General features: G+C 43.4%; 1 protein-coding gene across 3 annotated transcripts in view; it reads left to right on the top strand.

Moving 5' to 3' along the window:
* The window catches only part of KLHL31 (kelch like family member 31), a 47,715-nt gene extending 29,644 nt beyond the window's left edge, over window positions 1-18,071 (top strand). For all 3 annotated transcript variants that reach the window (XM_080388693.1, XM_080388692.1, XM_080388694.1), the window contains one exon: window positions 1-18,071. This exon is cut by the window's left edge and continues 18,032 nt beyond it. The gene's annotated coding sequence lies outside the window, so the exon portion shown is untranslated.
* Window positions 18,072-18,198: the final 127 nt, after the last annotated feature.

Genomic DNA, 18,198 nt, shown 5'->3' on the forward strand with positions numbered 1-18,198 from the left:
ACACAGTGGACGGCTGGGGCGGGGGTACCTTCCGGCGTCTCCTACCCATCGATTTCATATACTGGGCCCAGCTTGCCACATACCCATCTCTGCAATTTTGGCAACTGCCTGGGAGATTCCCTCCAAGGGTGCTTGTTCAGGGGCAGTGTGCTTGGTGCTCCGCCGCTTCCACCCTGCTGCGGTGTGCTGCCGTGTGGGGTTTGGTGCTGGTGTGTGTGCCATCCCTGCAAGGGAAGGTGAGGGTCAGAAAGATCTCAGCAAGGCTCACAAAGTTCTGGTGGAGGTGAGTGTCATTGTCCCCAGGTAACAGCCACCCCCAGGCTCGGCCATCTCACATAACCTCACCCCACCAGGAGGTACAAGCCTGCAGAGCCAGCAGGCGAGACCACCCCGCGTCCTCCTCCCCAGCCCCCCGCAGAGGCAGCTCTCCCCCTCCCCTCCGGCTCTGCCTCCTGCGGGCACCTGCATCCCCATGGCTGGGTGGAAAACCGCATCATGACCCCGAGCCAGATTGCAGCCTGGTTTTGTTCCTGTTCGCTGAGATTTCGGCCCAATCAATTCCTCTGTTGTTCAGAGCAGGCTTGCACAAACTCAGGGGAGAGGGTAGGAATGAGCAGGTGCGGGAGGCAACGCTGCATCTTTTAGCACCAATTGTGGCTAATGTCAGCTTAAAAATATAATTCCTACCACTGAACCAACTTCTCATCCCTATCACAACGAGTAATCCTTTTCAGCCTTTTCTCCATGAATGTGGAGGGCACGTGGCTGCTTCTGTAACTGGGCCACACCAGTCATACAGTCTGCACATGGCAGTAGTTGTTTTGAGCTGGACTGCAAATTGAAAATGCCAGGAGAGGAGACTCTGAAAGTGTTTGCTTCAGAAAAGTCACCAGATCTTTGAAAAGCTAAATGAAGCAGTCAGCTGCCCACATTGCATGGGACTCCCCCTGGCAACCCCCAGGCCACACAGGCTGTTCTTTGGTGGGACTGGCAGGCAGAGGGTGAGCCAAAGCAGCCGGGACTGCGGGATGGCCCCTCCGGATCCAAGCGCAGACCTGCTGAAGGTCTCACAAAGCTGGGCATCTCACGCGTTCCATCTCCCAGCTCTGCTGCAGAAAGCCCGAACTGCCAGCTCACAGGCCACCAGCATGGCAAGGCCGTGTCCTGCCCACTGCCCCAGCCCAGCAGCCAAGGGACCTGCCACATCCCGGGGGACCACGCTGGTTTGAAGTGCTGGTCAAAACTGGTGTGTGACTATGAAACATTTCCAGTGACTCTGCAGTTCCCTTTGAAAGATCAGTCTTTCAGCAGATTCCCCCAGCTGCATCCCCAGGGTTTCTGTTCATGGAGGGATGAACTGGAGAGGGAAAGCTTCAGTGATTCTCCAGTGTCAGAGGGCCACACTCTCAAAGGAGCATCTTCTAAATCCCAGGAAACCGGTCCACCAAAACCTAATTCAAGTTGCTGGGTCCACTGAGAATTTCAGAAAACTGCCATTTTGTGGCAGTTACGATTAAGGATTTTGAGAAGTTTAAACAGAAGAAAAACTGCAAAACAGAGAAAATGAACGCATTCCTTATATTGTGTTAGAAAGACATGCCCTTTCATAAAACAAAGACTATCTCCAATGTCTTCGGTACTGTTTCTTATTAGCCTGGTGAAGGAGTGTCAGCTTTCTTCTGCTGATAGCATAGCAGAGTTGTGCAATGATGGTCTGTCCCAGTGCCACGTGGCTCTTGCTGTTTCATGCTCAGTATATTGTCCAAATACAAAGTTATTGGTTTGCTAGCAAGTTTGCTGATGTGAAACAGGGCCAGCAGAGGATGACTAGACAGAAATTATAGGGACCTTTCACATTATAGAAGGGCACATGGCATGTAAGATGCACCATAGCCTGAGACCAGGGACATTCAGCAAGTCTAGAATCATGTTACAAACAAGTTATGTTTTCAAATTTAATTACCCTGAATTTTTATTTTTTTGGAGAGAAATGTTATTACATGGATAACAGTATATGGACCTTTTTGCTCCATTATTTCAACTATGCTTTAAGCTGGTAGTGACGAAGCAACTTGACAAATTTTCATTCCCCCTTCTGCAAAATGAATCAGTAGGTTTGGGCTGCGTAAAAGGCACCTCCATGTGTGCTGCTTGTTCACATGGGCAGGAGAGACCCAGACAAGGTGCTCTGCCCCCGAGAGAGGGCTAATGGGACAGCCTGGCCCTGTGCTGGTGAACTGGTGGGAAATGATGCTGCTACACTGTGACCACCCTACAAATAACTTTGGAGACAGCTGCCTCCCCTGGCTGTACACTCCATCTCCCCACAGACAGAAATGCACTTCAAAAAGAAAGTCACCTGAGTTTAATTCCTGAAACTACTTTTTCTCCTGAAACTATTGTGCAAGCTGTGTTCCCTGGAAGTACTAAAATTCTGTTTACATCTGCATTTTCTACTTGAAGCTTTTGGAAATAATTTACAGTGCAGAGGATTAATACAAAACAACTCACTAGCCAGAAGAGAAAATGGGTTGTCACAATTATCCCTTTTTCTGTTTTAGATTGTTTCCCATCACTCTTGGTAGGAAAGTGGCAAAGTCAGTGGCAAATTTGACCTATTGAGCCAAATGAGGAATAAAAGTCATTTAGGAAGAACAGGTGCCATCTGGAAAACAAGCAGAAAGCTTAAAAATAATTAAGGCTAAATGTATTCATTTATTCATATTCCAGAAGGCTGCCCTTTGGACTCTCCTGAAGATAATTCATTAACATTAGGAGGAAATGTTGGCACGCTGTCCAAACTTTTCACCTGATACTGAATTACAAGTTGCAGATGCTGAGTTGCTGGGTTTTTTTATTAGCTCAGAGAAATAACATCACATTGCTCAATGATGGAGACCAGCCTAAGTTTTACAAAGACAAGAAATGGATTAATTTCCTCCCAAAACAAGTCCATATCTTTCTGTCTTCATTTGGTTATATGTTGGAAGAAAAACCAAATGAACTGATAAAAAGGATCTGCTCATTTTAAAAAAAAAGATTATTTGATCCTTTTAGATGATTCCAAATAGCATCATATTGGGTTTCTGACTATCACCAAATTGGAGACCTGATTTTTGTATCACTGCTGCCATGTAGTGATGTGGCTTACCATGATAAACATGCCATACTGATCATATATAACCATAGTATGGCCAAACAACAACTCTGAAGAAATGCATCCACAGATTTTAATTGTTTTCAATTCCAAGTGGTTCCAGATGGAAGCAGAAAGCTGAGATTTTAGGGGAGCACAAGAGCAGCTATTTGACTAGGATGGAATTAGTCTGGTTGCCAGAAGTAACAGGGAACATAGTCAGTATTTGCTAAAAGACATCAGGTTATGGGATTGCTATGAAATAGTGGTGTTCAACTTTCAGAAGCAAAGATCCTACCGATGGGTCAGTAACTAAAGCACAGCTTGATCCAGGAGAGCTCCTTTATTTGGTCAGCACTTGCCAGAGAAGAACTAAATATTTCTGTGAATTTTTGGCAATTAGTTTTGGTGCCAACCCCACAAATAGCAATGATCCATTTCAAAGTTGCAGTTTCTACTTTTAGATCTCTTAGTATTTCAAAGGATGAGAATATTTAAAATGGACTACATCCTTCGTGCATCTTACTGCACTTCCCATCAACTAGGACAGTTTCTGTCTTCTGATTCCTCTCCAAGTTTAATGCTAGTTTGGATTCTGATGCTGATCATCTTTGTAGGTCTTGGAGAAGTCTGTGTGCAAGTGGGACAAGTTATCAAATACAGAAATCCGAGCTGCAGAAATATGTTATCAGATAGCAGCTATTACCTTTATTTTACAGTGGGAGAAATGAAGTGATATGCCTTAAGGAAAAAGGACATTTCAACGATAACTCAGGACAGAAACCAACAATTCTTGGATGCGTTCTGTTTAGTGTTTTCTGATTGGTACCACACACAGAACTGGCAACAGCCTTTACAGGAAAGAAAGTCCAGCAGTTCACATCTGAAGATCCTCATTTGACTCTGCTAAACTTTCTTACAGCTGAAAGTTTTCACCCTTGGTATCACTAAAAGTGCCTGTCGTTAGAAAACGTTAGCAAAAATGGTTGTCATTGCTGACAAGAAGACGAGACATGAAATTTGCTGCCTTTTGGGGGGGGGGGGGGTCAGTCACTGTTGAGAACCTGACCAGGTGAGGCACATGTCATGTTTCCTAGGTTAACAAAACTACAGTTGATCCTTTGGGAAGCTCTTCAGTAGCTATGGATTTGGTGGGGAATTTTCCATTTGGAGAGGTGGGGGTTGTACTGGAGGAGAAACTCCTCAAATTCCAAGCACGCAACAAATGTAGGTTGGAAGTACTCAGAAGACCCTGCTACTCCAGTCTGTGGAGAAGGTTTCTGAACCCGGCGAGGTCTGGCAGATGTGCTGTCTCCATGCAGCACTGCTGCCGCTGCTGTGGCTGGGCCAGCCTCACCCTCTTGTGAAGGCTACAAGGATCAGCACAAGGAGCCAATTGACTGGCACAAGTTACACACTTACCACAAAGAAATGATAGGAAATAGGCAGACGTTTATGTGTTCAGTTCATCTCAACTTCTGGAGACAGGAGTAAACAGGTTTCTTTTATCAGCATATAATCTGTGAAAGACAATGGGAACACACATGTCTTAGTATCCTTTTGGGACTGACTCCCTGGAGAGGACAGTCTATCTCTTAGCATACAAGTTTAAAGGGCAGAAGTCAGTGTTGTGAATCAAAAACATCTTAACTTGCTGATGAATGCACAACTGTCAACATGCACGTGTATACATAGGAGGTCTGCATTTTCACACTCCCCTTTGTAAACCTAGGAGGTTATTCACACAAGCACACACACAGAAAAAATGGCCCTGCACTGAAATAAAATTATTATTGCAATGAAATGCCAGAATTAAGTTTGCCTTTAATGTGGCACCCTGTTGTGTATATATTATGATACACTTTTTCAATGATACAACTGCATCGTGCTCCTTTCAGCAGATCCCTGCTTCATTCAAGACACAAGAACAGCTGAGATTTCTTAATGAGAATCTAGGCAGGATTTTTATTAGCACTGTCCTTCTGCACCCTCTTTTGTTTACTGAACTCATTCCCACTACAGCCCTGAACAGAAAATTTATAATGTAGTCTTTTATGGCATTATTCTGAAAGTTCAACTCAGCTGCAGCTGAGTCCTAAGACTCAGTAGTCCAAGACAGGAAACTAAAAAATGCAGACTAAGCAAGCTGTGAAGACCTAGTCTTCAGGTCTTGTGTCCCCTAGGCTGTGTGAGATACATGTCCAGCTGCATTTGCTGTGGCACTACTCCTACTCTCAAAAGTTCCCCACTCAGCCCTGAAAGGCAACCACGTTCTGCAGCAAACACAGCAGAGACCTTTTAGAAAGCAGCATGTTTTGGCCCAGCCCCAGAAAATACACATCTTTCACTCTTGCTGGGCACAGTTACACCAGTGTCCTCAGGCTGACTGACTGACTGTAGGATATGTTTGCACCGTACAGAATCCTACAGAATACAGAAGACCTGAAAGTATCATAGGGAAATGTGAAGTTGAAAACCTTAAATTCCCTCTCACCTATCCCTGAATTTACCAGTGTATCTAATGCCTATGTGCCCACAGGAAGAATGGACTCCTTTCTTCAAAGGGCCCTGAAGGCGGACAGACTGACCAAAACTCACAGAATAAGGCAAAGCATCCATTCCTCCCGTTTCCCAGGAGGCAACATGAGTGATGCGTGTGTGGCATCTGGAGCACTGGGCTGAGAGCTGCCTGTAAGGCACTGGCAACTGCAGCACAGAAGCCTCCACCTTCAAACCGCCCAGAGGTCCAATATGCTACACCAGAGAAAAAAGCAGCACAAATAGCCTGTTTCTTAAAAAGAAGCTAAAGTGGAAACTTAAAAGGTTTTAGAGGAGAATCTGTTCAGGAAAACCAGTAAGTAATCTCCCTGTGTGTTAGCTCTTTCACCCTCCAGTTCTTAACATACCAGCTCTAGGGGATCTTCAACAAAGATGCAGCTTTTCATATGTAGTTGCCCTCTTGAGTATTCTCAGATATCCTGCCCAGCCTCCAGCCACCAGCAGAGAGGGCATGGGGGTCCAAAAGATCCTATGTTGTGTATGGAACACTGTGTGGATGCCTCGGCTACCCTCAGAAGCTTAAGTCCAGGCATCTGCCTGGCTCCCCAACAGCTGAGGTTGTCAGTGTTCAGGCATGTATCCCCCATTCGCTGCCATACGCCTGATGTTCCTACATACCTGCCAGCTGCACCTGCCTGGCCAAAGCAGGGTGCCAAAGGCAACAGTGAGTCACCCCAAAACATTGTTGCATGAAGCACATGGGTTGTTCTTGCTGTATTTTGTTTTTAATAGGGCTGAGGCTGTACTTCCCACAGAGCTTAAAAATTAGAAATGAAAGCCTTAGATGACCTTTCAAGGGAGGATTGCTTGGGAGATGCCTTTTTTTTTAAACTAACCTCAGCAGAAGAATGAGGCAACAGTCAGATAAGTGTTAAAATGAATGATGAATCCACACATCAGATAACTAACCCAGTTTTGAAATAATATTGTACTTTATTATTTTAGATTGAAGAACAGGAGTGTTCGAAACTTAAGAGATTAAAACTGCTCCAACTGCAGCCAATGGAAATATTGTCTTTGACCTCAACAGAAACAGAAAATGTCTTGAATTAATCTGCAAAAACTCTGAAACACTGGAGTGATTATTAGTTGCTGCCAATCATTAGCTTTCCTTCTTTTCCTCCAACTGAATAATGTTAAATCTTTCATGGGCAGTACATTCCATTACCATTTATTTATTTGCTGTCTAGCTGCATAGTTTACAGATTTCTGAGAACAAGATGAAAAGATGATCTGTTTCCAGAATCTGTGATATGAAAAACCCCAGCTAAACAAAAAAAAAAACCAAAAAACCAAACCAAAACAAAAAAAAATTGAGAAAGGAAGCCTACCTAGGTCCTATGGAGATGACAAGAAAGATTGCAGTTATCTTTTGGAGGGAGCTGAGAGACGGGCTTACAAGTTATGCATATTTTATTGACCATCTTCCCTCAGAGCAAATCCTCATTGCTGCTGTCTCACTAGCTAATTTGTCATGTTGCAGTCCCAGCTTTATCCACGTATACCCACTCTGTGAAAGACAAATCCAGAATGACAAATAAAAATAACATGTATACACAGAATGATGCTGAAGATGGACTGCATGAACAGAACGTGGTCGCTTCGTACTCAGGGGTAGTGGCACTTTACCACAATTAGCCAGCTCGCCACTGCTACAAAGATCTTGCTTCCTTTTCCTCCTCTTCCTTTCCCTAGACCCAGACCCAGTCATACAGTTCTATCCCATCCTTTGCATTAGTTTTGGTGCTCTTCAGTACATTCATGCTTTGAGTCAACTCCATGTGCCATCACAAATGATTCACCTTTTTTCCAATTTAATATTCTTCTTGATTCCAGTAAATTGAATTGCCTTGGTGCAGGGTCAGAAAGCACAAGCCAGTACACGTGAGGGGAGGAGGGCCAAGGGAGGATGACAGGGAGAAGAGCACAGAACTTCTTTATGTGGAAATGAGCTGTTAGACCATCTCAAGCCCAAACATGTAACTTCACTTGTGGCAGCTTCACTGCAGACACTTTAATTCTTTGTTATGTACCCTGTAGACTTGTCTTAACAGCCATCTGCAGTCTGTCAGTAATTATATGGCCCAGCTCAGAGGATTGAGCAATAATGTGATATATGGTGAACTTAAAGAACTCCAAGAGAAAACTGTCTTGGAGGCCAGATATTAAATGTGTTTAGAGGCCTAAAATGTAAAGTATCATCTGCTGAAGTGTTTCCAAAGCACACAGCTATCCCTTGAGAGCTGTGCATGTCTTTCTAGTTGTAGCGTCTTTGTCTTTGAGAATCTGGCCCTCACCTCCACAGAACCTCCTTGGTCATCTAGGACCACGTCTTGCTTTCTACAACAGTGTGGTAACACCACTGAAGACCCTGCAGCCCATGGTCCATGGCTACATACAACAGTAGTGTTTACACAGTGTGTGTAGCAGCCAGCAGAGCCGTCCCTCACACAACACTTTCTCACAAGGAGAAAGCAGAGCTGTTGAGCTCATATTCCCCCAGGCTTTAGGACCTGAAGCTCTGTCCAGGAACACAAGCTGCCAAAGAAAGATGTAAGTGGCATGCAAAATAATTTGAATACCTGAACTACCCAATGGAAGGCCAACATTTCCTTTTTTAATATAGTTGGTCTATTTGCAAATTGGGATTTCAGCTTCACTAGTACTTGCTGAGATAGCTAACAGTACCTTTTACTCTTGAGATGCCTGGAACATGCTTAGGCTTATTAATAAATGTAATCTTCTGTTACATATAGTAATAAACAGGTTTCTACTTGGAATTTTGAACACTGGTTCATGATTTAAAGTCCTTTCTTGGTGGAGTGCCACAGAATTAAACAGCTCTTACGAAAAGGAAGATTAGAGCAGACTGGTGGAACTGGAGTCATGAGAAACTGGAAAAGATCAAAGGTTTCTCATGGGATGATCCATATGACCAAAACCTGCACAAATGCATATACTAAAAGGGAGGTTATAAGGGACCATTATTGCCGTATCAAAGCCCAAGAAGAAAATAACTAGCACTAGACTGAAGTACTCTGAGCATGGAGTCTTTCGGCTGTATCTGCCGTTCTTCCTTCTAGCTCTGCTGCTATATGACCAGAAAAGCCTGCGCTGAGCAAACCCTGCAGCCTTCTCTGCCCCTTTCCACCATGCACGGATCTGTGTGGGGACAAATCCTGCCGGCAGCACTGCTATTCTACAAGCCTAGTTTTGGAAAGAACCAGTTAGCAGCAGCTAATCCCACAGGCAAAACCCGGGAATCATGGTGTCGGCACCACAGCTGGGAGCACTGCGAGTTTGGCAGGTCAATGGTTGCTTTTTTACACAACTGTGTAAAGTACAGTGCTTGTGATAAAACATTACAGTACATTACAAGTTATTTGGGGCAAGGGTTACGTTTTCCCTGGTCTTATCTTGGTGCCTGATGCATTCTTTGGCAGAAATGGGGATTTGGACAAAGATTAAAGAAGCGACAGATGCGAACAACTGGGTTACCACATGGAGGCTGTATTACTGTTACTGGCAGTATTAGCCAGGGTTAGAAATATGAGGCATATAATCATTTACAGGCACAGGAGAGAAACCAGGCAGTTATTTCCTATAAACCTCAAATACTAGAACAATGGAGCCTTGAGGGATTTAGTAATGAAAAGTATGGTTTGGGTTCCAACTCTTACCTCACCTGCTCAACTTTAACTATTTCTTCCTGTTTTAAGTGAAAAATCTTCCTGAACACCACCTGAAAGGCATATATATTACAGAGCCTGAGCTGAAACAGGGAACATAACTGAAACATGAACCTTGTGCAAAGCAAAGTTATAAACACAGACTTGATTACATGAAGGCTTAGCCCTATTTTAAAAGTTTTTTGCATATCTCCATCATATCTTATGATCATAGCTTTAGAATCAGCTGATGAATGATCAGAAGAATATGGTTTGTCCACCCTCCCAAGGGAGAAAATCTGAGAAGGGGTAAGGACACAGCACACACTTCATGTACCTGCTCCTCTGACCTTCTGCACAGGGAGATGAGTAGCTCACCAGCCCTCTCTGAGTCTCATGCCAGGGGTTTGCCAGGGAATATACAGCTTAGAACCACAGGTCCCTCAGTAGCCCTGACTTTTCAACAGTCCTCTTTGACCTAGTGCTCTCCCTTGCACTTCCCAGTCACTGGTGCTTCTGTCTTTACCTCCTTTCTGAGTTACAGCCCACCAAGGATGCAGTTTCTTGAGTCTTAAAGGATGGCATAGGGCAGGGATACCACTAACCAGTTCCTGGCTCCTGTTAGCTATGCAGATGCAAGCAGAGGGGAACAGAGAGAGCAGGATGAGAATCTGTGTCTGCTGAGCCACTGCCGAATTCACTGCCTGGAGGTCCCTGCTGGAAGGTATGGCAGCAGGGCACGGCATGGATGGAAGCTGTGTGCCCTGCATCCCACAGGCTCCTTCTCCTCACAGGCAGGCTTGCCACCCTCCACTGCCAGCGTCCAGACGGGTTGTCACTACTCTTTCTTACCCAGTCATTTCATGGCAGACCTTATGGGAAACTGAGGCTTTTACTCAAAGATATCTGGATCAGCCACTAGAGCTGGGGGCCTACAGGCAAGGCAAGCAATAGTTACTCTAGCTACTTATAATTAAGCATCCTAGATCCCATCCAAAGCAGCTCAACATCTCTGCTCCTCAGCTTGTCTACCTGTACAATAGAGCACTTGCCAGTTCCTCTGAGGTGCTGTAAATAACAATAACATACTAGAAGTGCTATAACTCTAAGTACTAGGCCAACATCTAAAATTGTATCAATTAGTTCACTTAGAGAAATTTCACAAGAAGCATTTTCAGTATCTTCGGTTTGACTTGTTTTTGAAATGCAATCTCCAAAATATTTCTAACTTGCTTCTGGAAAAGAAACCCTGAGAGGTACTTGTCTGGTGGAAACACTTGGGAGGTATGAATGGTGATACCAGTTACCTACAAAGAATATATTATAGCAAATACTGAGTTTCTCTCTTGATGTCCTCCTTTTTCAAGATTTCTTCTTACTATTTTGATTTGGCACTCATCTCTGTCTAAACCCTTCAGAAAATCAGCAAACCACCAATTTCATCAGAGAGACAAGAATGCATTTCCAATAATTTTCAAGTTTTCAGTAGAAAGTAGCTTACATACAATGTACATTATTAAGTAGATGAGGTGAAAGTACTCTATAATTACAGATTTGGAGATAAACTTGCAATTAAGGAAGGCATAACTGATCTTTGGAGATTATTCAGTGTGTGATTATTAGTGGCCTATTTTCTCCACTCCTGCTACGTAATGCATCCTGTTTTTTCACCATGTTCCTGAAAAAAATACTTTGGTGTAATATTATGCCTGCAAACAGATTAGCCTCCACTAGCTATCAAAAGTCAGAGGAACTAAGGTATGGCACTCAACAGAGGTCTGAGGTTGCTTTTCAGTAGTTTTATAATGACCATTGCTAAATAGTACTATTATATAAAAGCCTGTAAGCTATTATATTTCTTGCTGTGTGAAGAGTAGGTTAGCCTTTAAGGAAAAGTATGCCCTGGTTATTAAAATACCAAAGGGTATTTGCTGACTGCCTCAGTCTCTTTAACTAGGTGCAGTTCTCGAGACTGATCTACTGTCTGGAACTTTGGACAAAAATCAATAGAAGAAAATTTATGGTTTTGTGACCATCCCTGCTTCAAATTGACAGGAAGATTAAGTGTTCAAGTCAGATCATTTTTTGAGGCTCTGGACTTATCTAGGGGCTTGGAAAGCTTTCACTGTAGCTTCCGAAAAATGCTTACCTTATCAAATCCTATTCTGCTATCTCATTTTCTTCCTGAAGGTTAAGTTATTTCCTGCTGCTGTTTTTTCTAAGATACAAACACCTGTATGTATGCCCATTTAAAATGCAAGAGGATTATTCCCATCTGGTTCATACATGACCAAAACCTTGCAGAATGAGTGATCTTGTAAATATCAACTACTCCCACCAGGAATCAATCCGTCATTACTTAAACCACAGTAACAATATTGAGTCATAAAAGGAGACAAAACTGCAACACGCAAAAGGCTGCCAGGCAATAAACCAATACACAATGGATGAGGGGCAGGGGACACCCACAGATCCTGTCTTGGGAAATTTGTGGTATCTCCAGATTTGCAGATTTAATACTGTGGCAGTTTAGTATCTTGAGCTAGACCTGACTGAATGCATGCATGTATGGAAGAATCAGAGATTCATATTTGGTACCTGCACACCTTTCAGACATCTGCTTTCTCAGGCAGGGCATAAGGATCCATCAAACTGCTCCCAGGATGGGAAAAGCTTGTTGCTCTAGGTTGCTGCCTAGGAGGAACATGTCTCCAAATGGGACCAGAGAGTCCAGGACACCTGCCCTGACCCGTCCCACAGCAGGAGCACAGCATGGTGCTACAGGTCCTCTGCCCCTCGGTGGCCTGGGGTATACATGGTAAAGCATCTCACTGGCTCTGCTTTTATTTCTTGATCTGGAAAACACTTCTAGCTGAAAGTTGGTGTTAAAACAGAGGTAAGAGCTTCTACTAATACATCTTACTTAGGAATTCTGCTTTTTTTCCACTATGGATCAGTACTTTACTCTTAGCTGCAAAATTTGTCACTATAAAAAAATATATGCTACAGTTTGTGTATGGCAAGAAAGATAAGACAGTTGCTAAAGAGAAAAATATGATTTATTTATTCTGCTTTTCAACTAACTTTTGAATGCTCCAACTAACATGCAACTAATATTTGGGAGGTTGTGGGTTTTCTTCAGGAGAAGTTGAAGATGGAGTTAGGACTTTTTGGTGTATCCTTTCAGTGCAAGAAAAGTGCACAGACCTACACTCCTGTCTGCGGTGGGGATCGAAATAACCAAGGAATTCAGTGGCTTTGTTAAGCTGCACACATGTCCACATTCCGTCCTTTGTAAAGCTTAGCCATCAACAAAGTCTTTGGAAGGACTTTGCACACAGCCCCCGTTTCAGGTAGTGCCTCTATTGTTTCTCCCATCTTATGCCTAAAAAGGGAATTTTACTGCTTCTGGTACTCACAATGAATGAAATGATGTGTTAAAGAAAACTACTTGGTATGCAGAGAGGATGAGGAGGCAGTCGGTCTCCTGCTTTGTGATTGAACACCTGATACTCTTTTATTTTATATTACACAGTTCTTATCTACTAAAAAAAAAACAATTAGGTCAGCGTGTGGAAATGAATATAAAGCTAATCCTATAATATAGACTCTCCAGCTTCGAAGATACTGGAAAAAAGATAAACTGGGATATTATTTGGAAGTTCTTACTTTCTTTGGGAGTACTTTGTATCTTGTAGGCATCACCAAAGAAGATCCTCTTTAGGAGAGATCAGGACACAGTAAGAGGTAAATTGGTAGAAGAGGGCATCTCCAAGGGAACAGATAGTGACAGGAGAAAAGGGGAACAGGATGAAACAGGCATCAGCCACCATGCTAGACTACTCTGCAATTTGCACACAGAGTAACTCACACACTACAACCTCTGCTATTACCACCAGCAGCATTCATGATATGATTGATATGCCAGATTCAATCAAGGCACCATAATCATGTATCATGAAAATCACAGCAAAAGAATACGTGGGCTACTAAAATGCTAGAAATTCAAGTTCTGTGCAAAAGGCAGATGCTATTACAGACCATACAGACCACAATTGTGAAAACCATGTAATGGTTTTCAATTTTGACATAAACACATAATACTTTAGAGACTGAAATGCACAATTTATCCTTACTGAAGTAAAAAACTCCAACCCTCAAGGTGAACTGTATGAATGAGAAATCCCATTAAAAAACCCAAGAAGCACACCAGACTCACGATAGCGCTTAATCCTACTGCAGTCATTTCCACACATCAGGTGACAGCAAGCAAAAGAAGTTTTAAAGCAATACTAAGAAGTCAAAACAGTATAAGCTAATTGAGAAGTTAGGTCGGAGAGGACTGGAATAAGCCACCATTGGTAATCTTCTTCACTTTAGAGCAGAAAGACCTTCAGTTGAAGATCCTTCAGAAGGTCCTTGCATCTTTTCAGTATCACAACTCCCCTCTCCTCCCAAAGAGAATATTTAACCCAAGTTGCTAGTCAGCAAGACTTTCTGCATCAAGAAGTAATTACCAGAGCACAGAGCTCTTCCAGTGCCTCAGGAAATGCCTAGAGGCCTCCTTGCTCAGATGGAAGCAGTTACCGCATGTGCTGCTCACCTGAGTCAATTATCCTGGACACAGGTGCACATCATAAATTATAGACCTGGAAACATAAAAGTTTTATCAAAAAAAAAAAGGCAATTATCTTTTTTTCTACCAAGCATACCGTTCCAAAACTTTGAAAGTGAATTGTTCCATCTGAAGTCTTTTGATTTTGTTCAGAGAATAACACAACATTCAGCAATGTCAGCTCCACAATCACCTCGAACAATGCTGCCTTAAAAAATCTTGCAGGTGATTCATGAAGAAAAACAAACCTTTCCTTTTTCTCTGTAATAGGAGCCTCATCACAAGACATCTACTTTTGACTTATTCCTTCTAATGACAGTCAGTAAAAGAAAGGATTCTGTAGGAGTGGTTTCACCCTTGAGTCTACACATCTTCCATCTCTCCCCGAGGGTATATTCCCAAAGTGCCAAGCTACTCTATTTAGATTTAGTGGCAGCTGATTTGAATAGCTTTGCAGATACAGAAAACATGAAGTGAGTTATCCTCTGTGGAGGAAAGCAGGAACATGTGAACCTTAAGGGCAGCTCCTCACTGTTGCAGGTGCTATGTCATACATTCTGCTCCTACCAACTTACTGTCTCCAACTTAAAAGTACATGGGCCTTTTCCCTCGACTATTCCAACTGTAAAGTATTTCCAGGTCCCTACTGATGTTCATCTAAATTCTAAAAGCTGATAGCTTGCTAATGGTTTTCAATGCAAGAATCAGTAATATCTCCTATGATTTTGTAACTTCAGTACATCTTTATTTCTTAAAATATTTGTGTTTCCTGGCACAGACGTTTCTGGGTATTGTCACACTGCATCAACACTGGTGTCAAGAAATAGCTGAATCTCACGTGGAAACAATTTTTCCTTCTCTGTAAAAAATAAACTATGTTTCCTTTTTACAACTTGATGAAGACCAGTTGTGTTCCTTTTCATACAAGGCAAGGCTTCTCCATTAAGCTTCTGTTCTAAAACAGTGCAAGGAGGAGAATGAAAACCAAAAGCTGTTATTTGGTTAATTTAATTAGAACAATTATTCTAATTGCTTCAACTGAACACAAAGTTTAAAAAACAGAACAAAACAACCCAAACCCTAAAAGATTGAAAATGTGCTAAAGTCACACTCCCTGGTCACATTTCCCAAATAAAAGCTAATTTGCTCTGTGACCAGTGGATACTGTTTCAGGAATGGGGAACAGTCCCTACCTGGCGCTGAAAAGCCACTATTCAAGAGATAAGGAAATAATAATGTGGCCTACTCGTAAGACAGAACCTGTTGGAGCAAAGGGAGGGTTTAAGGGGAATTTGGCCTAAGTCTACTCTTACGTAAGTTCCATGTTGGTAATTTCAGGCAAAGGATGTTTTTCACAGGGAGATATTTCTTCTCCAGAAAATGCTTTTCTAGCAAACTTTTTTTCCCCCAAGTTTAATCCAGAATATTTTCCTTTGGTCTGTCCAGAGAAACTAGTCAAGTCTTGGGGCTGGGGATACTGGTACAGAGCTAAACTAATAACGTCATCCAAAGTACTGCCTGTACATTTAAAGAAGCTTTTTTTCATATTAAATATACTGGAAGCACATGATACTACCTGTACTAGAAATAACTATACAACATTATACATGTAGGTAGATATTATACAATGTTGGTTTGTCTTGAAGTCATATTTTATGTGATGCACCAATGAACACTTACACTCCTCCTCTGTGCTACGGTACCCTGCAAAGGTAAAAGACTATAGATAGCTCTGCACTGGCAGAACACATACATTAGAACTGAAGGGAAAAAGGCTTCACTTGAAGGCAGTAAACACCTCATAAATAGACCTGACATCACACTGTTATGCTAAAGACTACAATGTGTGAAAGCAGAGTTTATTATTTTAACAGTTTACCAGTGCAGAAGGAAAATATCTTGGATTGCTGTTATAAACAAAGTACTAGCTCTACAGTTGATAAGACTCAGCACACAGGATTGGAAACAGAGCAGATAATGGCACTGAAAAAACACAAAAATGAGCTGACTTTAAACATGGAGAAAGACAGACACTGAAAATGTGCTCTTGAATCTCAGGTCAAAGCGTAGCATTAGTGGTCAGCTGAAAAGTATGGACTGGGTAATAGCCTGCATTATAATAAAGCTGATCTTAGTTTGGAAATTTTGTGTATGTTGCTAGAAATGTTTACAGTTAATTATACACAGCAGCATACCCAAAGCAGCTGGAATCATACCAAATACACAACTCTCAGAAAAAGTCTCTCAGCAACACAGTGCTCTCACTATCAGCCAAGTGAACTGGGAGCACAGATCCTAGATAACGCAGACAGGTCTGCCCAGAGCCACAAGATGACAGTATTAATTTTGCTCTGACAAAATGTTTGCTCCAAAACCAGGGTTGACTGCCCCCAGAGAAGAAAGGGGCTAACACAGCTGGCAGGAAAGCCATTAGGTGCTACTTGGCCACATTTATCATTGCTGGGGCTCCTCAGGTGCTCCAGCTCAAACTTAAAGTTGTGAAAAATTTAAAGCTGGGTGGCAGCATGATGGCACAAATGCTGAATCTTGATCTTTGGTGCAACTGCCCTCAAATATGCAGGGCAGTGCATGAAGTCCCTTTGTCCTCTCAGATCTGAAATAAAGTACAACTCTGTCTTTGTGTGAGGGATATGCCTCAACAGACTCCTGTTTGAAGCATGAGATTTTTTGACCTCCTGATTTTTCAAAAATGAAAAAGGCTGTAGGATTTTTTCAACTAAAAGATTGTTTTCTTCTCCCTCAAACTAACCCAATAAGCCTTCTCTAGATCTACAGCAGCACCAAAACCAGTATTGCTTTCAATTAGATCAGCCATTAAAATTTCAGCCAAAACCATGAGTTTTAAATAAGTCATGAGCCCCTAAAACCAGCACATTATAAATCAAATGTTTGTAATTTTAATTATAACGGTCACTGCTTGTTCTTGTTCTGTGAATGTTGCCCTTTGTGTACAAACTTAGGTCATTAAAAACATAACCAAGATATAAACCACTTTACTCTTGAGTGGTTTTACTTGAATATTTGATGTTTTCCACGAATGTATTTTAGATTTATTATTTTAATGTGTTGGGAGCTCATCCTATCCTTGAGGATATATCCTGGAATAAAGACAATCAAGCAGTTCTTGTCAGTATAGTCATTCAGTTAATGAAACATCCAATAATACAGTTCATCCATTAGTGGGCTATACCACAATATAAATATTTTACTAATTCTCAAACCCTTAGCTATGCAATCCTACTGCATACCAGCCACGCTTATCCTGAGTCCTACGATGAAAGAGCTCTGTGAATATAACGAAAATGAGTGTCCAGGCATAATGACTTTCAGTTTAAGTGAGAGCATTTCTCTTCATGTTAATGTTCAGTTCCTTATTTGTGCCTCTTCATTTAGTAAACATTTTAAGTAGCACCAGTGGGCTTCCTTCCATTTTTTATCAAATGTGAAATGCACACAGTGGCATGTTCCTCCTTCCTCTTTCCCGAGATGAACGCTGTTCCAATTCCCACCAGGTCAGCTCCCAGCTAACAGAACTCCCTTTCAGCACCTTCCTTAGCTGGGCCTTTTTCTCGGCACAGCAGGATATGGGCCGTAGATCCCGAGCTGCTGTGCCTGGGGAGGCCCGAGGGTCTCCGCCACCCACTCCGAGCATCTATGGGCACCCCATTTATTTGCGATGTGTGCTCTGATCTGTTGTAAATACACGGTGGCTTCCAGGCCACGGTCCACGTGTTAGGACCTTTATTTGGGCACTTCTTTCAGTCACGCCGTTGCCGCGCAAGGGCCCCTTCCCGCAGGCCAGCGCCACGCCAGCGGACGCTGCGTGCCGCCCCTCCGCTCCCGCGCCCAGCCCGCGGCGCCGGCCGCCCTCGGGGCCGGGCAGGGCGCTCCCCGCCGCCATTTCAGCAGGCCTTCCGCAGGAAAGGGCCGCCTCCTCCCCCGCGTTTGGGGCCCGCTCCAGGGAAGCAACGGGGCAGCGGCGGCCACGCACAGGCGCGCTGCCGGAGCCGCGCTTTCCCCGGCGTTTGCTGTCCCTGAGGCGCTTCCCTGCCCGCCGGCTCCCGGGGCCGCCCTGAGCGCGGGGCACGAGCCGCCGCCACACGCCGCCGAGCCGGGGCCGCGCCGCCCGCGCGCAGCGCCTCAGCCCGCCCGGGGCGCGCGCCGGCCGGGGGCGGGGCCCGCCGGCGGAAAGTGCTGAG

The sequence above is a fragment of the Falco punctatus genome (genome assembly GCF_963210335.1).
Source record: "Falco punctatus genome assembly, chromosome: 5".
NCBI classification, from domain to species: domain Eukaryota; kingdom Metazoa; phylum Chordata; class Aves; order Falconiformes; family Falconidae; genus Falco; species Falco punctatus.